This window comes from Scardinius erythrophthalmus (genome assembly GCF_964197995.2).
Source record: "Scardinius erythrophthalmus genome assembly, chromosome: 1".
Lineage (NCBI taxonomy): Eukaryota > Metazoa > Chordata > Actinopteri > Cypriniformes > Leuciscidae > Scardinius > Scardinius erythrophthalmus.
The window spans coordinates 34,884,088-34,907,401 of record NC_138221.1 but is presented as its reverse complement, the minus strand read 5'-3'; the positions used below and the strand labels follow the sequence as shown (position 1 = coordinate 34,907,401).

Below are 23,314 nucleotides of genomic sequence, written 5' to 3'. Positions count from 1 at the left end.
ACAGTACGAGTCTCTGCGCCTCCCCGTGTGTGTGTACGCGCACCAATCGGCCACGCACTTGACCGACTCTTGGTCGACACGGGCGGGGCTCCCAGTTTATGAAACTGAATTACCGGCAGACCAAAACTAAACTTACCGCTTCTCACTGTGTGTCGTGCGTGCGTGGGAATGTACTCGCTGCTGCGTGGGAACAATCACATGAACGGCTCTACAATGTCTTAACATTGGATTTTTATCACCGAGAGCCTCAAGACTGAGAGACTTTGACATCTGCAGCTGTTTATCGTTTGCGCAGCTTTTTAACGTTGGACACAATGAAATAAACATAGCCTATACACCCTCGATATTTCACAGGGATCTGGAGATTTCAACTGTTTATATTTCACCCCGTTTCGAAGTGCTTGTGGATTGAATAAGGGTAGGTGATCGTTTCTTTCGTAACGATTTATTTGCTGTGTAGGTTAATATACGCCAATGAACATACCGGTGCGTCTTGAGATCAAATCGATGCATTTATGTGTCGAACTGCATCGTACAGTTTTAAAGAATATGGTTTCTTACCATATCGTTTTAATATGTTTGGTGTATTTCAATTCTAAATGATTTTCAGGATGTGTAATTCTCAAATACCCTAACTTGAATTTGATGTTAGCGGAGTGTTTTTTAATCACGAGACGTTTGCATGTCGTGGAGGCGCGTGTGTTTACGACTTCATCCTATATAGTCCAGACCACTTGATAGCTATGCTTCATCCCCGTATCCAGTGATAGTACAAACCTCACGGTGATTTGCAGCTCTTATTGCCTATGTCTGTTAAACGCTGCATTGGTTGTCAGAGGGACAATCTCTCTGATACGAATAGCCAGTGTTAGTGTGTTTTCCATACGCTACTTTAGTAATATCGTTTCACATATTTCCTGCACTGGCAGTGACGTCAGTTCGAATGTTATTGATGCCCCGCCTCAATAGTGATTTTTTATTTATTTTATTTTTTTGTAAGCTCATTGATTGTTACCTGTACTTTATGCATTCAGTCTGTTCAAAACCAAAGGCCACCGATTGTGCGTTGCTCTTTGCATGTGGGGTTCTGGTAAAGCCGCAGTCTCATGGCTTTGAGCGCGCAAAATGTTTTTATAAATCACAAATGAAATGTTAATTAATTAGTATTTAATGGATTAACTTATGCATATTTATTAATAGTATTCGGTTTGTGTCGTCTGCTTGTATCATCCTCCCAGTTATAAATTACTGTTGTCAGTGAACGCTCTGCAACATATTTTGGTATACCGTATAGTACCCGTATTTTACAGATATACAGGTAAACAAATAAAAATGTTTAGAATTTTTTTTCCCAATAATGAGTTTTCTAAAAACTTGTAGATGCATTTGTCTCTATAAACTTGAATGAATCTGTAGTCCCTATGGTTCATCTTCGTGCTTTGTCATAATATTCAGAGTTGTAGAAAGTAGACAACTCTTTGAAAAAAAAAAAAAAAAAAAAATCTCAGTGTTCTATTTGTTTACCTGTCCTATATCTGTAAAATGTGTTGCAGAACGTTCTCTGAGAGCAGCAACTTATATTATGGCATTAAACCAGTGTTGGGGATGGTGCATTACAAGCAAAGCAAGTTACATAATCAGATTACTTTTTTTCAAGTAACTAGTAAAGTAATGTCATCTCACTTGCACAAAAACAGATTCAATACTCCTCAAAATAAAAATAATAATAAAAAAAAACTGTGAAATGCAAACTCAGAATATGACGCAAACCTGCAATAATTAAATGTTAAATAACACAAATATACTTTATGTATTTAATCTCACTTTATTATCCAATGTCTTTGCTGCTGACCTTCAATGATCCAATTCAAACATACGAATGTGTTTATTTTTTATTTTATTTTTAAATGTATTGCTGAAGTAAGTGTTTAACTTTCTTCTCCTGCGTCCTATTCTTCTGTTATCCAGAATGGCAGCACAGCTGAAAGGTTTGTTTGAGCTGCTCCCTCTACTTTACAGGAGTGAATTTGCATTTCTTTCAGCCTGAGGCTTATTCATTTCACTTATGGGGTGAAACGGCCTTTACATTTGCCAAAAATAAAACTTACTTTGCATAAAAAGTAACAAAGTAATGCAATTAGTTACTTTTTTTGGGAGTAACGCAATATTGTAACACATTACTTTTAAAAGTAACTTTCCCCAACACTGCATAAAACTGAGCTGAACGCACAACAGGGAGAAGGACACAAATAGAAACAGTAATAGCACTAAACAGACAAATGTACTGTGCAAAGCAGAGGACACGTTTTTGGCACAAACAGAATGCCATAATTTTTAAATAGCCTTCCATAATAAAAAGAACGAGACAACATAAACAAAGATTGCACATCAGTATACTAATTTATCTTAACAAATATGCAATGACTGTAGACATGGAAAAATGTATATTACAAAGCAACCTACTCATTCACAGGTAGTGTGTTCGCTTCAGACAGGCTTCCAAAACACCATAATGTCATATCTAATGATCTAAAAACCAGTTCCAGGGGAGCACAACTAACTGAATATTTAATGATTGTGGTACAAATTGAGATGCATCCATATGCCATACTTCCTGCGACGACAGCACTTTTTTCAGGTTTCGAAACACAACCTGCATGTTAGCCTTTTAGGGGGTGTGTGCCGCTTCAGGCCATGCTTATGTGTTTTAAAAAGCCATTTACTGGCCTGCATCTAATTCAGTATCCCTGTGAAACATTATCGCTGATGTTTTGCATGCATATACACAAGAGATAGTTATTTTATTGGGAGAGCTAGAGCGTCTATTCTGAAGTTTGTGCCGCGCGAGGTGTCCCTGGCCCGTCGCCACATCCCACTCCAGCTTGTGCTCGCAATGCTTTCGAAACATTATCTCATTCAGGGGATCATCATTCATGGTGATGTAACAAGCCCGATTAAGCAGGGCTTCGATCGACTGTCGTCATTATGTGTCGCAGGTGCGCTCCAACTGGGCTCTAGGTCGACACAGTAGAGGAAGGACAAGGGGAGGATAGTGCTGGAGTAGGTTGATGCCGAAGGTGGCTGTAAGTAATGGAGAAGAGTGATCATATGAGGATGAGTCACGCGGCAGTGTGTGTCCGTCTGACTGTCGGTCTGTCTAGCCAAGAGTGGATCGCTTTCATTACATGTGGTTTTGTTTTCTTTCAATCTTCCCAATTTAAAAGGCATTTCTGGCAGTGAAACTGTTTATTAAAGTGCCAAATTGCACTCTGTTTGTATTAATTGCCTCACAGGGCCGGATATAACAACATCGGTTCCACCAGCGATTTGTCAAACAATGGTAGGGAGCAGAGGGTTTCACGCCAACACCAGTTTGCAGCGATAAAGCCACCTTAAAGCAACAACATGGAACTTTTCCTCTGCGGTCGCCCTACAGGTTGGAAGCGGAATTGTCCATTACCGCTGTCGTAAAATGATTTACGGTTACTGTATATGAAGCATGCAGGTTTTTTTCATATGGGCAATGATAATATTATTAATCTTCCCCCTTTCATAATTTATACATGTTTAGTAGACAAAACATTTTAACTCAAACATTTGTGATTTGCATGTAGATTGCAATGCTCAAATCTGAACGAGAATGATAGCGAAAGCATCCTAACCATCTAAAACTACCATGTTAGTGTTTACTAGCTACCAGATTGATAATTCGCTCATCTACTAGCTGATTCATGAAGATAAATAAATGGAGGACCAGATAGTTTCCGTAACGTAGCCAGGCAGACAACAGATTAGAAAAACTAAAGATAGTATGCAATTAACAGTTACTTACTAGTTCAACAGCATGACGGCCATGTCAGCATCGGTCTGGTAACTCTCCTCCTCCATTAGCTAACGCCAGCGAGCAAACGCTCGACCAATATTGATCCTCGTCCTGCCTTTCAGTTTATCACTCTCCCTTTTCCTCTTCCGACTCTACTCCGACAAAACCTTGGACTTCTTACGTTTCGCTGCTGCTTCAGCCATGACGAAAACAGACATACGAAAACAAACGCGCTGGTTGGCCACATTTGAGGAAGTGGTGGGCAAAGTGACGTATGCCGTAAAGCAGTCGAATTTTGTAGTTCTTTTTGAGCGCTGGTTACTACCCGCACCCCGAAGTTACATAGTGCCAGTAAAAGCGATACAGACCCCGTCAGGCTCTGGCAGACGTCTCATTCAACCTATTGTAAGTCGATGTACTATCACAAGGGTCTTGGAAATATATTATGAAGGTTGAAAAGTTACATGTTGTTACTTTAAGTCGTTGATTTTCAATAGGTATGTTTACATGTCAATCCAAATGAATCCAATCCGATTTCAGATACTGAAAGTTTTGATATGAATGAACCTTAAACCTTGCAATCCAATTCACATGTTTGTTTACATGTACATTACATGTATTCTGAACAAAACACAAAAAAAAGAAAACGGAGAAAGCTAGAGTGATAATGTCACCAGAGCTACGTTTCCATTACAGATTCGCGCAAAACTTTTGCGATATTTTCTAAATGTCGACAAAATAACTATTGTGAAATAACAGCGTTTCCATTAACTGATGTTTTGCGACTAGAACGTAAAAGGTCAAAGGTGTGACTCTTTATTTCTTTTTGTGAGATGACCATGTGTTCTTTTTAGCTATGGACAAGAAAAAGCTATGTGAAATTCTTCTCAAAGTAGCCTACTTTTTTTTTAACCAGTTCCTTGTGAATCAGAAAGAGCTCATCTGAGGTCTGAATACTAGCACCATGTAGATTTAGGATGTGTTGTGAAATGACATTACCATCCTTTGTCACCGCAGGCACATTGGTGGTCTTGTGGTTTATTGTAACAGGGGTTGCAAAACAGCAATAAGCGAGGATTGAAGCTATTAATAGACTGTGCTGATATTGTATCAGATGCAGCACTACTTGAAGTATAACTAAGTTCTTCCTGTTATGTGTCAAATAGACACATTATGTTGAAAAGAAAACTCTAAGTAACAGTATCGCTTTCAGAAAGACATGTTCACTGACTTGTTTGACAACTTTTGAAAGAAAATACTATTGTCACTTAAAGTTGCTAAAACGAGTCTGCCTTTTCCCCACAGCTCTTTGCTTCAAGTTTCATATTTTCAAAGAAGCAGCATTCAAATTGTGTCAGAGCTGTTGGGGACGTCCCAGCAGCACACCTCCCTCTTTGAAAGTGAACTTTCAACACACCACTTTGTTCATTCGCACATATTTTAAAAATGTAAATTAACTTCTTGGATGTTCATATGCACTTTTAGAAACATGCAGTCCCTGTTTGGGTTCTGGAATAAATTAATGTATCTTTTTTAATCAAAATTGCAACTGTGCCAGAGGATGTATTAACAGGAACATGATCTCATGTGGTTTCATTTTAGTTGCTGATTTCACTGACTTGATTAACTTGGCCTCAATGAACTCGGCATTTTCTCTGGGAGCGTTTTCTTACATTTAATCATGCACTAACTACTAATATTAACGTTATCTAAAAATACCTGCTTGTATGTATTAAAAATGTGACAGCACTAAAGGTTGACATATAATTATAGTCATGATTTGAGTAAACAATCATAAACCGCTTGGAGAATTGTAACGTGCATAAATAGTAAGGTAAGGCTTTGCGGTATTGCTAAACTGTTAGGCACAATGCGCAGCTGTTTTTCACACTTATATTGTATATTTCCACACATTTTATTCGTTTTGCACTTTTAAAAGCAAGAATGCTCTAGATGTGTTTGCTGGGTGAAAAAAGATTGTGGTCTTTGAAATATTCTTTGAGTCTGTTTTGGAGCATAAATCATGTTCTCTTAAAATGTAACTTCTGTGTGTCTTTCCTGTTTCAGGTGTCGTTTGATTTGGTTAGATCTGACAGATTGTGACATGCTCTTAAACATTTCTCTGTAACTATGATGCAGTTCTTCAGGGCTGTTGTAGCTCTTTAGATCACTGAGATTCAGATGCCTTTACCTCTGCTGTCAGTCCTGTCCTGTGCACATGTTACTGGCATAATTGAGTGACTTTGGGTTCTCAGACTAATCAACATGACTTTAATGAGCAAAGGGGTTTCTGAATGAGACGGTTAGGGTTTATTAAGTCCAGAAACAGTGCTGCTGGTTTGAAATTATGTGTAAGTGTATGACATGAGCATGCTATTTTGGAGGGCTTTGGTAATGTTGTGGGTGTTTCCACAGGAAGGGCTTTGATCAGTAAATCAGTATAGCGTATTGCATTGAGTTATGTTTTACCCTCTATTGAGATTCAAATAATTGTGTGAAAAGCTGATATAGGTCGGGAGATCATTTACAAAAAGCACACACAAACAGCTGCTTCGGTCTGTTATTTAAGAATATTGGCTTTTCTACCTTGCTGAAAAATCCAGCATTCCTGGTCACCACTATAAGGTATAAATTTGCATGGGATCATGCTGGTTGCGGAGGAGTTACACCAGATCAGTTTAGCTTGAGAACAGCATGATTATGCTGGTCCACCAGTTAGACCAGCATGGAAAAACATGCATCTCAGGGTACCTATCATACATTTTGCATTGAGTGTTTCTGTGTTAGATATTTCAGGTTAGATTTTTTCATATGAAGTCTTGCACTCATAATCTCTTCACTATAGAGGCCTATGGAGAACATCAGGCAGATGTGGAGTGACATTAGGGAGCTTCCTGGTGGGTCGGTTGACTTGTGGGCTTGCTGTCAAAGCCAAATTTAAATACAAAGTTGAATACGCATTTTAAATTGACAAAAAGTTATAGTATCAAGTCAGCCCATTTAAGCCACAGTGGTGGTTAACACTGTCATTTACAATGTGATGTACATCCGAGTGAAACGGATTAACGAAAAAGAAAAAATATAGGTTGGGGACTTGGTTCTATCCATCGGTTGTTGATTGGATTTGGACATTGCACTCGAAAACTAATGTGTGCTTAAAGTTTATTGTGGTAGGTCAAGGTTTAAGCGGACCAAATGATTGAAGAAATCCAGCATTCGTCACCAGAGAGAAGTCTGTCGTTTTCACCGCAAGAGCAAGTTATGTCCAGTTATTGATATTAACTAACTATTGACTTTTGCCTCAATATACTATTAATAATTACTGCTTATTAATAGTTAGTAAGGTAGGCTAGTTGTTAAGTTGGGGATGTAGAATATTGTCATGCAGAATAAGACATTAATATATGCTTTATAAGTACTAATAAACAGCCAGATTAGTAATATGCATGATAATAAGCAACTAGTTAATAGTGAGAATTGGACTCTAAACTTAAGTGTTACCGAAAGTAAACAAATACATGGATGAAGCATTTCTCAAGAAGATCGATTTACAAAATAATAGATAGGTTGACTTTTCATTTCATGCCAATTTTAAGCCCAGATTTCGCAAGTTAGGGGTGTGTTAGTTAAAGAACCTTGGCAGAAGCAAATTGTTAACATGCAAATAGTAACAAGCAATAATTTGTCATTGTAAATGATGATGGAAAAATAGCAATAAGTCTTACAATGCTCATTTAGCTGGTTAATGAGGAGACAAACTTATGACCAAACACTTTTAACACAGTATAATTCACAACCATCCATTTATCCTCATAATGTTGCATTAGTGATAAAAAGTGTACAGCAAGTTAGTCGCTAACCCTAATGCACATGCTGTATTTGATTTCTGAATATGTAAACTTCCCACAAGGACACATCTTAAGTTCTGTTGTCGCCTCTCTTTTAATTCGTATTGTGCCCTAAGCAGGTAACTTTTTCTGAGAAGCTCCCTATTCCCTCCCCACCACCAGCCAACCCATCCTGCTTCTATTACTATCTGCGTACGAATTTAGGGGATGTAATTCTTCTTCCTGTGGAATGTAAGAATATCTATTTTAGACATTAAAATACAGTGAATATTTACTATTGACTGCACAATCCAGTAGGCAGTAGTTTATATTGGGTCTTGGGCTGTTGTTTTGTCCCGTCTGTAGTTATGCCTGTGTGCTAATATTATTGCAGTGAGGATGAAGGGCCGCTTTTAAATAGGTCGGCCAGCTCGCCCGTCTCTATCTTTAGCATACAGTGTGGCATGAGTCGGAGGAGGCTGTCGACCCTGTTTGTCTACTTGAAGTCATGTGCAGTCTGGACAGAATCAAACTAGTCTAGACTTCAAACCAAAAACCGAGGGCGTGTTTTGTGCCGCTGTGTGACTTGGCCTTCAATGGCCTTTTGGGAGTAGGTGGATGCAAGATGACTAATAATAACTGACAAGAAGATTCCTGTAAGGTCAGTGTGAACACATTGCACAACCTTCCATGGTATGTTATCAGAGAAGGGCTTTAAAAAAATTCCATTGATTTTGCCTGAGAAACTGTGTTCTGTTGAACATTATGTCACCAGATGTGTTGTTTGGGGCGTTCAGCATACCTTGCTTGAAACTATGTGGATGCCATCCAGCCAAGTCTCCCTTCCATTAGTCATATCTTGGCACTGCTATGCGCCCGCCAAATGATGTAAACTCTTTCAAATATGCAGGAGGTGGATCAAGCACTTTGGAAAGGCAGAAATGAAGCATGCGCCACATGAGGCCTCTTCTTTTGGGAAACAAAAACAGGAAAAAGAGAACAAACGAGCGCTTGCCATGTTGACGGAGAGCATCGCGATAAAAACAAAGCAGTAATAGAAGCTGTTAGATTGCTGCTCTGGGATGCAGCCCAGATTTTCGCTCACACTCTTGCACAAGCGTGGCGCGCACAACTGCAGACTCATCACGGCACGCTCACTCCCATGTGGAGCGCTGACGAGAGCACTTTCCCTCTGTTCTTGTCTTGTCTGTCCACAGCCATGGTAAGCTAGTATGTGTCACACATGCTCCTGCTCTGGTGTGTGCGGGGTCTGAAGGAAGGAAACTAAGCCTGCCTGCTTGGAATTGCTGTTTTTCCCTGTTTGTATGAGCTGCAGGGGCCTGCTGCTGTTTTCTTCTTCGTTCTCTCTCTCCCAACCCAACCGCGTCTTTTCCCCTCCACCTTAATTGCGTGTTGTCAACACCGCTCAAGGTCACTCCCAGCTCTCCACCGTGAGCGCTCCCAAAAGCAGCAGAAATGATTCTGACGTGTGAATGACCGCTTGCTTAGACCTCTTTAATGTGGGTGACTGAAAATGTACAACATTGCCAAGCTTGCAAAACTCTATGACTATAATAGAGATGAGTGGCTTAATGGGAGCTGTGTGGCTCCTGTAGTATTTGTTCTATTGAACTCGCTTAAGTAGAGCTCTCAGTGCAAGCCTTTCAGTCGCATTTGAGAGGAAAATTATTTGCGGTGTTGCGGTGTGAGTGTATACTTTTTTTTTCATTTCATGCCATGAGCATCTCGTTTTTAATATGGTTCTCCAATCCTGTTTGGTTCCTCTAGCTGTTTTTAAACGTAAAAACACTTCCTTTATGTATGCCCTTTTGCAAATTGTTGCTTGGTAACGTAAAGAAACCAGCGCTCCGGACAGTTGATGGGCCAGCGCTGCATCATCACGAAAGTTTAAGCGTTGCTAATTTACATGTTCAAGCTCAAGAAGACATGAAAGGGAAGTCTCGTTACTCAAGCTTGTGTGGGAAGTTTAAAAACATAAAGCACGCGCCCAAAAAGCCTGAGCTCTCTTTCATGTCTTCTTGACCTTGAAAAGACATATCCTTGTGAACAGTAATTTTTGTCTTAACTGAGCGTAAACAGATGAGAAATAAAACACGTGTAACAGTAGGCCTATATTGGATCTGTGGAGCTCTTAAAGTGAACACAGCCTAGGCTAATTTTCCTGCTGCTGACTGTGTTTTTAATGTTAATCAAACAACAAAAGACAAAGAACAGTCACTCATTGCTCTTGACCGAATTTTTTTTGATCTTTAATGAGGATTAATATATGTTTCACGGCTGGTAAAACATATTTATGGCTAGTAAAGTTTCTTTAAGTCAGTCACCGGCCATTGGCAGTTGAAACAAAAAGTTAGTTTTAGGCCCATATATATATGACCACTTTTATGATACTTTTATTTAGCTTTTTTTTTTCATTTTGGAGCTTGGTACACCCAATTCTCTTTCACATTAACAATAAGAGTGCCCTTGACAATATTCAAAAATTCTCCTTTTGTATTCTGAAGAAAGTAAGTCATACAGGTTTGTAACGACATGTAGGTTGAGAAAGATTCCTTTCAACTGACATTGTGGCAGAACAGTGAAACTGTGTCATCAGCCCACACTCTTGTGCCCCGGGTTAGACCGCTCGCCTAAACCACAAGAACCAGATCTGCACCTTCAAGCTCTGCTGTCTGCTTCCCAGCGTTTCATTTTCATGATAATAAGCTTCACCTGCGCAGGAGTCATATACACTTATCAGTGTTTGCATTTGCAACGTGCACATGAAAGGGATGGGCTTTGTGTGATAAGATCATTTCCTTTCCCATGATCTCTGCCATCAGTGGGGGAAGGAATTCCAGAAAGACCAGATGTTCAAGCAACATGTCAATTAATATGATCGAGCATTAAAAAAATTCCAGGAGCTCCAGTTACAAATGATTCCCGACAGTAGTTCATATAGAGACATGCACAACATTTTTGTAGTTTGTGAGGGACTGGGCAGATGTGGTATTTGATGCTCAGTTGAGCGCTGCTGCACAGAAGTCATGTGAAGGCGTGAGGATAAAGTCATACCCAGCCCTTGCACTTCCCTTTCGTGGTTTTTTTACTAAGTTGCTTCGACAACTTGGCTAACACCCTCTTTTGAAGAGTATTCAAGATATAGTGATCTCAGTGCCGTTTAAACCCGGCGGCATCCTGTTCAACCAGACATCCAGAGGACGTCTTTTTTGTAACGGTACTATTTTAGTATCATTTACACACTATTATAGCTTTAATTCATATTTTGAATTAGCTTTTGAATTAGCTTAGCATTTTAATTTTAGCTTAATTGTTAAAAAGTGCTTTTGTCTCTTTTTTATTACTAATTAGGTTTATTTTTTATTTCAGTTTTAGTTTAACTTCAGTTTTTAGCTTTTATTTATTTTCAGTTAGTAACTTGTTGCAGATCTATATGTATATTTTATTTAGTTCGGCTTTATTTTAATTACAATAAATGTTTAACTAAATGATTAACTTTTTCGTTTTAATAGTTCTTTCAATAAGGAGGAACAATGGTTTCATGACAAGAGCTGGGGATTTTTTTTTAATGATGAGCCTAGAAAATGCTGTGATGATGGCAGGAAGTGATGTGAAGGTGTTTTTCCCAATTTGTCAAAAGTGCCAATTTCTGCCAAACATGACACTCTGCATGAATGCATGATAACAAGATTTATTTTGTGTGCTATGTATAGATGGGTGAGGTTCTGCTTAGTTTATTACTCAGTGGCTTATCATTGGCATATCAAAACCAACTTGTGTTTTTTCCGTAAATGTGGCTGACGGAAGCAGAGAAGAGTCCCAGACATGAGTGCGTTTCCTTCTTCCATTTGAGTCTCATCAGCTCTTCTGCTCTGCACTTCCTTCCCTGGCTCCTCAAATAAGCAGAACTCTGACCTCTGACCCTCGCCTCACTCGAGGCGGATGTGATGTGATGGAATCTTTGCTGTCCTTTGAGGACTATTGTTGGGTTTGTTGCTGTTTTGCATGCAGATAAGATAAACTCTGTCAGAGAGTTCTGAAGAGACTGGAAGTTCAGAGGCTAATACAGTCCAGAATCTTCTTTCGTATTTATATGTATATGTATATGTAGGCTATATATATATATATATATATATGGTAGTTTCTATTTTTATTAGGTGTATTCAGTATTTTTTTGCATTATAAATACCTCAAACCGTAAGGAAAAAGTGGATGACCTTTTCTACCAATACCTTTTCCGTTACTTTTACATACATTTCCTTCAGCTCAAACACAATGCAATGCGTAGTGAAAAAACACCTACAGAAATACAGAACAATACAGAAAATTCCTTCATATTAAACGGTACATTGGACCGTATTTTTACAACTTTTCTTAGAGTGCAGAAATTGTGCAGGATGTGTAGATGACGACAAATGCAATTTTTTTTTGTGTGAACTTGGTTCCCTGGATGTTTTTTCCTTGCGAAGAAGGGCCCGTCTGCTGACCTTCTGTTCCGCTTGATGCTCATCAGGCTCATACTGAGAGCACAATAAGAGCTTCTGTGGCCCTGATTCAGGCTGATATCATGCTGGAAACTATTTAGATGGGGATCACATGTTTTTGGGCACGCTGTGACTGAGAGTCCACTCTTAGCTCACTTAACAGGAAAATGTTTGACCTCCAGCAGACAATCAGTCACTTGTTTAGCAGGTTGAGGATGCGGCTTGAAGCCTCTCTGTGAGGGAGCTGCTTGAAATATGGGCTGTTTCGCTGTTTGTAATGCTGCTCTCCTGAGAGGAAACTCAGCACAGTCAGAGAGATTGAATGAAAAGAGGTCAAATGTCTTGTCAAAATCCTGGCACAAACTGAAAAGTTGACAACATTGATCCTTTTGACATCTGTAGTGGGAGTTGCCTTCACATACATAGGGTTGCAGAGACATTCTGCCTTGATTCACTGACTTGTTCAGTGTGTTTGTGTGCATTTAAAGGTGAAGTGTGTAACTTTCATCAGCACTTTCTTCTGTCCCAGCGTAATATGCAGAGACAGCTATAAACCATCCATATGTTGAATGCCCGTATGAACAACCTCCCGTACACACTATGGTGTTTTGTGTATCCTGACCAACTCAACCAATGGTGTGATTTTGGAGCAGCCCACTCATTATTTTCAGTTATTATGAAATATTCCGTTATTATTTATAAAATATTTCAGTTATTATTTCTAAAATAATAATCATCACTCTTTTATAAACAGCAGGGCGGTACAAAATATGACCGCCGCTCAGGCCTGCACTGGCTTTCCACAAAAATATATGACGTGGAGCAATTTGGCTGTATTGCGTGTTTATGTATATACCTAAAAAAAGTAGTAGTATGTGCATGTCTGTGTGTATGTGTGTGTGTTTGTGTATGTGTGTGTCTGTGTGTGTGTGTGTGTGTGTCATTGCGTGTATGTGTGCCTGCGTACATGTGTGTGTTTGTGTGTGTGTGTGTGTGTGTCTGTGAATGTGGATTTGTATGTGTGTGTATGGGTGTGTGTCTGTGCGTGTGGATGTCAGTGTGTGTGCATGCTTGCGTTTGTTTGTATTCCTGCATGTGTGTGTGTGACAGTATCATCCTAAACCAGCAACCCTTCGCTCAACAGCACCATCTACAGGCCGATGAGTGTACAGTCACTAAATGTGCACATAAATGAATTTATTTTATACCCCCCCATGGATGAAATTCTACGAAACTTAGCATACCCCCAGAAGATGTCAAGTTAATCATACACATGAAATATGGTGCAGTTCTGAACATCTCAACTGAAGATAGGGGCGATTAAAGTAGAATAATATTGCATTTTAATTTTTTATGGGAGGGGCGCAAATCACAAATGAGTGATTATGGGCTAGGTTGATGTGGGCCCTTAAGACCAACATACCATAAAAATTTCTTCATCCTCGGTGCCACGGTTCAGGTAGTTATGTAGGAAAACTGCATTTTTGGGGTTTGGGGGGGCCCAGCTCGGGGGGGAGTGGCCCCCGGGGACCAAACAAAATTTTTCCGTAAAAGTCTAGTGGGGCTACATGCCCACCAAATTTCATGTTCCCCGGTGCTTCGGTGTCCCTGGTATCGTTGACGAAAAATTCAGTAGGTGACGGAAAAAAAAAAACTAAAAAACTTTGACAATCCCTATATGACCGCTTTCGCTAGCTACGCTAGCGGCGGTCATAATAATGGCATAAATAGGTTTTTCATCACCTGGGAGGCATCAATGACTATGGAAGTAAAATAATGTCAAAAATGTCTCAAATTGTAGAAATTCATAATGAGTATTTTTTGCAGCTTATGCCAGGTTCAGACTAAACGATATCAGCTCGATTTTGGCATGATGTAGGGTGTCGTGGTGATACGTAAATGACAAAGGGCGTTGGGACGCAAGAATGGATCGTTTAATCTTGTATAGTGTGCCATAGTGGACGACAACCGACGCTTTGCGATGTTACGAAAGAAAGACTAGCATCTAACTGCATTAGGAGCCTTTACACAACAACGTTTTTAAATGGTTGGTTTTGGCCCTTCATGACAGTGGCGTTTTGGGGATCTGAAAGCGCGAACTTTTCAAATGGGTTTCAAAGTGCACGATTTTGAAAACGATACCAGTATTGTCTCCATGTCAACAACTAAAACGTGAACATGTGAAAACGGTGACGTATTACGTGTTCAGTCTATAGGCACGTGACATCGCCAACTACTGGCCTGGCATGAGTAATACAGCGTTTTGAATCGTGTTCGCGGATCCGTGTGAACGGGGATCATTTTGACAACGTTGTCGTCTGTACGTGAAAAACGCAAAGGAAAAACGTTCGCGTTTTTAGTACATTGTTGCCATGTAAATGTAGTACCCTTAGTTTCAATAATTTTTAGTTCTGACAGTTATAGTATGTTTTCATCGCACATCAAGCTCTTTTATCGTAACAGATCAAGGAAATTTGAATCCTGCAGGTTATGACCCTGTGTGAAAGTAAACATGCACTGCTGTGTTTGCTCTCACCAGCTTGTGAATGCAAAACACATGTTTTTCAGTTATGGTTATTTAAATAAAAGCTTTTCCTTCTCTGCATGTCCACTCTAGTTAGTATTGGCTATATGGAAATTATAAAGAGTGACTCGTATTGCCCTGTATGACAAACAGTCACTGTAGTGATCCCTGTAATATATGCTTGTTAAAAAAATACATATTTTGTTTTATTTATAGAGGGGTAAACTCTTAACTCAAAGAACTGACCATATCATGCGTTCGTAATCAGTCAGTTTAAAGGGATAGTTCACCCCCAGGCCTCCTGCTCTATTTTATTCTCTTCTGACACATTGAGCTGACAGCTGTAGGCATCACATGAACTCAGCGTGGAGCTCATATTCATACAAACTTCAGACCTCTGTAGCCAAATACACCACCGTTATAGTAAAACAACAGTAGTTCGAGAAACTGACTCTTTCAAAATATTTTCAGTGGATTTTACAAAATGCTGTGATGGCTTAACACAGCTGTGTAAGTTTGTGCTGAATATTTTGGCATCATAGTTATATTTCTTATGTCAGTAAAATCCATATTTATACAGAGTTTTTCATTTGACAAGAAAGGCAGTTTAGTTTTAATAGAAAGTGGAGTCAATATTGAAAAATCATATTCAAAATTCATCCTGGAAATAAATAAATATTCTGCACTATTTTTAGGCCACTATAAAATTCAATTTTTGATATTGATCATGTCATGTAATGTCATTGACCTTTTCACTCAAATTTTGATACTGACAATATAATTTGTAATGTAACGTCTTAAAGAAAATGCAAAAGGGAAACAATTTCACTTGTGGTTTTCAGGCATATGATCTGCTCAGACAATCAAAACTTTCAGGAAACAGCTGACGACGCACTTCTTCTAACTAATCCACAAGGCTCTTCCTTTCTCTTATTTCTTCATTTTACTTTGGCTTTTGCTTGTGATGTTCTTCAGTTCCTGTTAGATGAAATAATGTAAACCTGCACTTTCCTTTGGTTGATAGTTCTTGCACTTGCAGTGATCCAGACAAGTGCTTGTTTCTCCAATGGAGTAAAAAGTTGTCCTGCGGGTTTCAAGAGGAAACAGACTCTCTGACCACTCTCTGCTCATGTTTAGTCACCAGAGAGATTTGTTTATAGATGCTCCAAAAATAAAAAAAGGTGGTGAATTATTCAAGGATGTTGCATTGCTAAATAATTGATCAATTAGATTATTCGCCATTGCAGTACTTTCAGACCAACGACATAAAAATCAAAGCGTTAAAGTGTTAGATCCAGAAAAAAAATGAAAATTCTGTCATCATTTACTCACCCTTGTGTCATTCCAAACCTGGATGACTTTCTTTCTTATGTGGAAAATTGGAGGCCTTTGACTTACAAAAAAACATAGATATTTAAGGTTCCATACATGAGTGCCGTTCTCTCCTACATGTTTAAATCAGAAAATGACATTGTAAATTAATGCAAATTCCTATTGTTCTCTGGAGTCTTGTAAAATACTGAAGTGTTGTGACATTTATATGTGGTTTTGATGTGAAGCTGAACAGTATTGAGTGTTGAGTGGCACTTATGTAGGGAGTCATGCCTGTTACCGCAGTTAAAGGCCCCCCGAGTGATTGTTAAATATATATGAGGCTATTTCTGGACGCGAGTGTTGAGAACTGTAAGTCTGCACAATAATGTGAGCAACTAAAGGTCGCTGAACAATATGGTGTGTGAGGCCTCACGTCTTACAAAATCAGGGGATGTTGTTTCAGCTCAGCAGTGACTCAGAGCAGGATTCTTCGGCCTCTGGATCATGGTGAGAAACAGCTGAGGATACTTAGTAATTTGCTTGTGATAATTAAATCAGTCCTCCACCCGGCTTAATGCAGCCGTAGAGGCAGCGCTGCAGTGGACCGTGAGATATAGGGAGAATGTGGGAGCTTGAATGCAGAGGATACAGTGTTCAGTGTTTCATTTGGGTTGAATTTATATTATGCTCCCCTTTCATGCTTTAATTCTTAGTGTGCACTCTACTGTCACTTTGAAGAAGGTTAAAGGGATAGTTCACAAGGAAATGAAGATTATGTCATTATTTACTCACCATCATGTTGCTCCAAACCTGTATGGCTTTCTTTTTCCATGGAAAACTTGTTTTACCCATAGAATTACAATGAATGGGGTCTGAAGCTTTCAAGCTGTGGTCCATACGAGTCTGTTAGCAATTTTCTAATCTTCTGAAGTCATTTGGTAATTTAAATCATTATTCACAAAAAAAAAATAATAACTTGATGTCTACACTTGCTCTTCATGGCACTTTCATGAGCGTTAATGGGGAAAGTAGCAATATCTGATTCTTAAATGAATCGTCTTTTGAGTCTGATCGTCTTAAGGAATCAGATGGTGCAGTTCATTAAACATATACATTTTTCATTATTGAACCTGAGGCCCTGTTTACACATGGTTTTTTTTTAAGATGTTTTTTGGTCGATCAGATGACAAGTAGACGAGAAAGACATGTACCCTTTTACACCTGGTATTTTAATGTCTCTTTTGTCCATTTTCAACCAATTCTGTCCTGATTTCTTTGAGGGGAGGGTCTAATGTATGTTTTTTTTTAGATCTTTCAATTGAATGGACAAAATAAGATATATGAATGCACTCAGAGACGACAGAAAAACATACGCTGAGTAGCAGCTTTCGTTTCACGCAAGATCACGCAGAACGCTGTGAGTGTGTGTTAGAAATCAGGAATGGTGAGATAACATTGTGCTTGGTACATTTTTCGTCTTCAAACCAAACTTGGGTGTCCAGCCAAAGTTTAAATCCTATCTGGCTAGCGCACTTCCCATAACGTTTATGCGTTAGGTCAGTAGGAGAGTAGACGGTCTTTTGTGGCTGTTTGAACACATTCGACCACATGAGCGTTTACACTACAAAAGAAATCCGCTAAAATGCGTTTTTGACTACCTCTGTAAGTGGTCAAAAGTGGACAAGCTCAAAACGTTTTAGACCCTGTTTAAACCTGTATTTAGCTTCGTCCACTTGTGATCCAATTGACCAAAATGCATCTTAATACCAGGTGTAAACAGGGCATAACTGATTCGGTTTAATTTGTGATTCATTTAATTCAGTTCAGTTAACTGGAGTTTTCATTTTTGGGTGATCTGTCACTTTAAGCTTTGGCTATAATTATGCATGCTTACGTCATTAATGCAGTCGATAACTTTGAAGTGTTTAGTTTCCCCTGGAAAGTCCAGATATGCTGTTGAAACCTGCTGAGCAAACATGGGCAACGGCATAAGCTCCGCCTACTACTGAGACACAGTCAGTCCTGACCACCGCTGCCCTGATACATGATCAGAGAGTCTGCTGCAAAGGGTATTCCTGTGTGTTTGTCTTTTAATGTCAGATGAAGTGGTTCAGGGTGAAAGACCGTCACATGTCACAATGTCAGGCTTTCCTCAGAAATGTAATGGGCTTGAGCAGTTCAGGGGTTTGCAGCATGATGGGTGACTATGCGGAGTGTTTCCTGTCTGATGAGAAGGAATGCTGCACAGACCATCGTCCCTCCCCCATCTCCCCTAAAGACAACATGACACAGAATGCATTAACTTCTGCAATGTGAGTGAGACACACTGTGCAGCTGGAAATAATGTAGGGTGGGACTTTATTTTATCCAGCGGCTTATTGTTGGATTGCTATTGGATGGTTATGATATTATTAGTGCTTGTTATTACTATAATTAATTACTATTACTATTCCTTATATTTGCGGTTAGGGTTTTGAACGACACTTAGGCCTAAGTATTATCTGCGTGGAACTTGTGTCAAGTGTGAAACTTTACTTACCGTATACTGTAGCAACCACTTACTAATGGACTAAAACCACTCAGAACACCCTAGCTGTACCCCAATTCAGACGCTGCATCCTTCGAAGGCTGCATTCGAAGGCCGAATGAATAACTGTGGCGCGATGAAGGCTGTCCTAATTCAAAGACTCCTAAAAAAGCGTCCTTTGTTTCCGGGGTCGCGAAGGATAGAAAGAGTGGATCCTTCACAGCCTAGCCTTCATTGCATGTTGATAGTTTATACTCTTTATGGGGGGGTAACGTAACATTCTCATTTTCCACTAGATATTTTCCTCAACATCTCATCAGCAATTTCGATTTTGGCATGCTCTGCAGCAGCTGACCACTAAGGAGCGAATGTACAGTACAGTGACGTGACATAACTGCCAGATTCAAACTGTGTATCGCGATGCCGGCTCAACATCGTGATATCTGTTAGCCACCGTCTATCAGCCCAACCCTACTGTCGCTTTTCTAAAACAGCCTACCTCCGTAGGCTAGACTATTCTGTTTAACAACACTGTGCGACCTTCGTGGACAAAGGATACACCCTCTGTATTGGGACACAACTTCTAGTAACTGCATAGCAACGCCTAAGCAACCACCTAGTGTCATACTAAACCCCACTCAGAACACTCTAGTAACTGGGTAGCAACGCCTAAGCAACCACCTAGTGTCATACTAAACCCTACTCAGAACCATCTAATAACTGGGTAGCAACACCTAAGCAACCACCTAGTGTCATACTAAACCCCACTCAGAACAATCTAGTAACTGCAAAGCAACCCCACATAGCAACTACCTAGTGTCATACTAAACCCTACTCAGGAGAACACTCTAGTAACTGGTTAGCACAGCCCTAGCAACCACATAGTGACATACTAGAAACACTAGAAAATGCATAACAATTTAAAGCAATCTCCTAATAACATACTAGAACCACTCAGAACACTGTAATAACTGCATAGCAACACCTAGCAACCACCAACATTATGACATAGGGATTTGGAAGATATGGAAGTTTTTTTCTTCTTCTTCTTCTTCTTCTTTAGAATGACTGTGATGTGCTGTGATGATTAGTTGTCATACTGGTTTGTCCCTCATGTGAATATGGAGCATGAGCAAACGTGAGCGCAGCGTGGCACTGTACCCTTGGTTATGTCATTCTGGCAGCAGTGTGTGCAGTAGCAGCGCAGTCACCTGGCTCTGCTCGGCTTTCTCTCCTCATAGATGCTGTGCTTTATTTTTAGACTCCTAATCTCTTTCAAAAGTTGTCCAGAATCCTCCACCAAGCTTGAGCAGCTCCTCTGCTGTTGTCAGCTTCAAAATTGGTGAGCTATAAAAAGATTTTTAAAAAGCCAGAATCTGTACAAAATAGACAGACTGAAGATGAGCTGCAGTTACACAACAGAACACACACCCAGAGGAATATCATGTTGCTCAGTTGCTCTTGCTGGAGATATAATGGTGTTCTCAGCTGTTTTATTTGATGAATTAATAATAATAGGGGCTTTTGCACCAGGTAGTTATAGGAACTAGCCACCAGGACAGTCCCCTGAAAAGGACAATTTTTAACTCCAGTTGGAACTTTAAAGTGACGTAAGCCATCGTTCTGGTTGTTGTTGATTTTAATTTTGGCGGCACGGCAGACTTTTAATTTGGAGAACGACTGGAGCCTGAGCACACACTGCTCACATCCTCTGTCTTGATTAGTTTACGATCAGTTTAACAGTCCTATCTTACACGTTATTAGGTAGAACTGTTACACAAAGAAAGTAAACGGTATACGAAAAATATTGTTTGCCGTGTGGTTGATGCCCAGTGTCGCTTGCTGAGCAGAAATACAATCATTTTTCGCTTTGTCCCTTCACAGTCGCGTTGGATTTCCTCAGCGTAAAGGTTGATAAGTGCCTGTACTTTGGCATCAGTCCATCTATCACTCTTTTTCCTGTTCAAGTAGTAAATATATAGGTTATAAACGGTGTGTACATGGCTTTTTTTAAAATGGCGGGTGCAGGTGTTTTGCATGAGTTCGGCCAATCAACGTACACTGATGTCACTGGTAGTTCCTGTAGTGCTGGGTTTGACCCTACTCTGTAGTAGGAGCTAATTTAGTTCCCCTAAAAGGCGTTCCCACTTCCTGTGGTGAGAACACGCTAAAAAAACGGGTACTTCCGCCAATAGTTACAGGAACTATGAAAAGGTTCCTTCGGTGCGAAAGCCCCTAATGTTTGTACTTTTTCTGATTTTATTTTAAACACACATTCTCGTATTCCATCCTTAATACACAGACCTCCTCCTAACTGGCCTGACACACAGCGTTGCCTCAACATGTATCCTTCATCACGACCATAGACTTGCACTGTGTCTGGCTAGAATAGTTACACAAGGCTACAGTTTAAAGTCCAAATGTCAGTTTTTCCATGTTTGGGAGTAAAAGGGGAATTCCTTTCAGGCTGATTTGTTGAGACTGGGCAGATCCTTTAGGCACACTGCTGGTAGTGTACGAGAGGAAAGGAGGAGTCAGCTTGGCATGAGCGGAAATAACTCTGTTGGCTGCTTTGTGGGTATTGTGCAACTGGGGGAGTTTAACTCTCTGTGACTGGGAAATAAAGACATCACATTATAAATGCCGCGAGCAAAGCGGCCACTTGTGTGTGCAAGAACTATAGGTCCAAGAAATTGTGGGGAGTGAGACAGAAAGAAAAAGAGAGAGAGAGAGAGAGAAGCCTTCCTCAAGGCCAGGATGTTCAGCCTTTAGGAAGGAAGTGTCCAGTGTTTCAAACACAAAAATAAATGAGGTCATCCATCACTGTGTTCTTTTGCCCCAATCATTAAACCTCTTCCTTCTGCCCCGGGGCTCTTTCATCAAACACTGTTGCTCCAAATAAACACAAACACATGCGAGGCATGAGTATCTGCAGAACATGCTGATTAAACCAACACACTATGGCAATTTGTAACTATTTTATGTTTTGGTGAATTTGTGGATAATGATCTCATTTGACCTGCTGACAGGCGGACCTTCATGCTTCGCATCATACAAATTCATACAAAATCACTGCCTTACCACCTTATTAAATAGATTTTTTTTTTCATGAGACTGGGTTGGCTTGAACTCAGTGATCTCCTCTTCTCATGAAGGGCTAGATTGCTTTCTAGAGGGAATGTACTCATGAAAAATTCACATGACTCGCCCTCATGTTGTTCCAAACCTCTGTGAAACACAAAATAAGACATTTTGCTGGATGTCCAATCTGCTCTTTTTTAATACAATGTATAGAGACAGGGACTGTTGATCTTAAAAAAGAAAAGAAAGAAAAAGCACCATTAAAGTGGTCATTATATCTCTCAATAATATGTCTTAGTAAAATCATCTTAGTTTTATAATCAAAGCTCTGTTGTTTATATTGTCGGGGGCAAAACATATAATGCAGTACAATACAATGATGATTGAGAGATGTACAAATAAATATTCCTCAAAAGCCGGATATATCATATTTGATATTCACATTTTAACAAAAAAAGATGTCTGGACTTAAGCTCATGTCTGGACACGTGCACCACGACCTGAAGGTGGAAATTTTTTAATTATACTAAAATCCCTTTTACTTGTTAAAAAGTAAGTTCCACCCCAAAATGATGCCATTGGTTGAGCTCATACAGTATGTAAGTCTGAGTAGAGCAAGGTTTTGAAAACAGCATTATATGTATCGTAGACTGTGCATATTAACCAATAAGGAACATGGGAAAGACTTTAACATGTAAATCATAGACCTTTAACTCTTCTGACAAACAGATGGCAGTGGCAGGTCGTCCAATCAGATAGATTTCTCCAAAAACAATCGTATCTGGCTCACCCGGGTGTTCTATATTAGGCTCAAATGGTGGAAAATCTCAGACAGGAAGTTTCCATTTGGTCTGCTGGTGGTGAGGGTGTTTGTTGAGTGGCTTGAGATGTGAAAACAGAAGGGCACACCCCAACACACACAAACACATGATGGGTTTCCATTTTTGATGGGGACTCCCCCGCTCTAAAAAGTGGCCCAGTCCATTACTACATAACCTGTCATGCATGACTAGCACTCATTCAGCCAGTTGTTGTATTCAGTTGTGGTGTGAGCAGATCATACAAACCATAAAAGCAGAATAAAGCCTGTATAAAAAAAAAACTATTGTGTCTTAGCGAGAGAAAACTCTACAGCCAATCTGTGTTTGCATGTTAACCTATACCTCGAATCCCCTGCACCTGCACTATAGCAACACTTTAGCCTTCTGTAAATACCAGTTATAGTATGATTATGTCTCGAGACAGGAAGTTTTAGCTCGTGGCAGGCTTTTGCCTGGGGAACACAAGAGCAGGAAGCTAATCGCGAACAATGTAACGTCAAGATGAAAGCCGAGATTTTCTTTCTCTTGATCTAATCGGACAGTCAAAACAAATCACTATATGGCTACATAAAAAGAAAAACATTTAGTGACGCCACATGTGATGCAGTCAGGAAGAGAGAATGCTGAAACCCTGATGGAAAGTTCATCGCGACATGGTGCTATTCACTTGCTTTGTATAACTTTGATACAAGTGATCTTTTTGAAGCTCTTGAGTGGGTCGATTTCCTTTTCTGTGTGGAAGCATACATCTGAATGAAAACCTTCATAGAAGTCTCATATCCTTTGGATGACAGCCATGTGTAGAAATCAATCCGTTGTCTCCCTCCTCAAGGATATCGCTCTCATTCAAGGATATCCTTCCCATGACCTGCTAAACTGTCTCCTCTGACTG

General features: G+C 39.8%; 1 protein-coding gene across 5 annotated transcripts in view; it reads left to right on the top strand.

The window, feature by feature from the left end:
* Positions 1-23,314, top strand: part of rhbdf1a (rhomboid 5 homolog 1a) — a 53,575-nt gene continuing 30,261 nt past the window's right edge. Inside the window, exon 1 of one of the 5 annotated variants that reach the window (XM_081379999.1) lies at positions 1-418. The gene's annotated coding sequence lies outside the window, so the exon portion shown is untranslated. Of the gene's footprint in view, positions 419-10,688; positions 10,889-23,314 lie in introns of those variants that run through there. The other 4 variants (XM_081379996.1, XM_081379998.1, XM_081380000.1 and 1 more) reach the window with 4 other exon arrangements.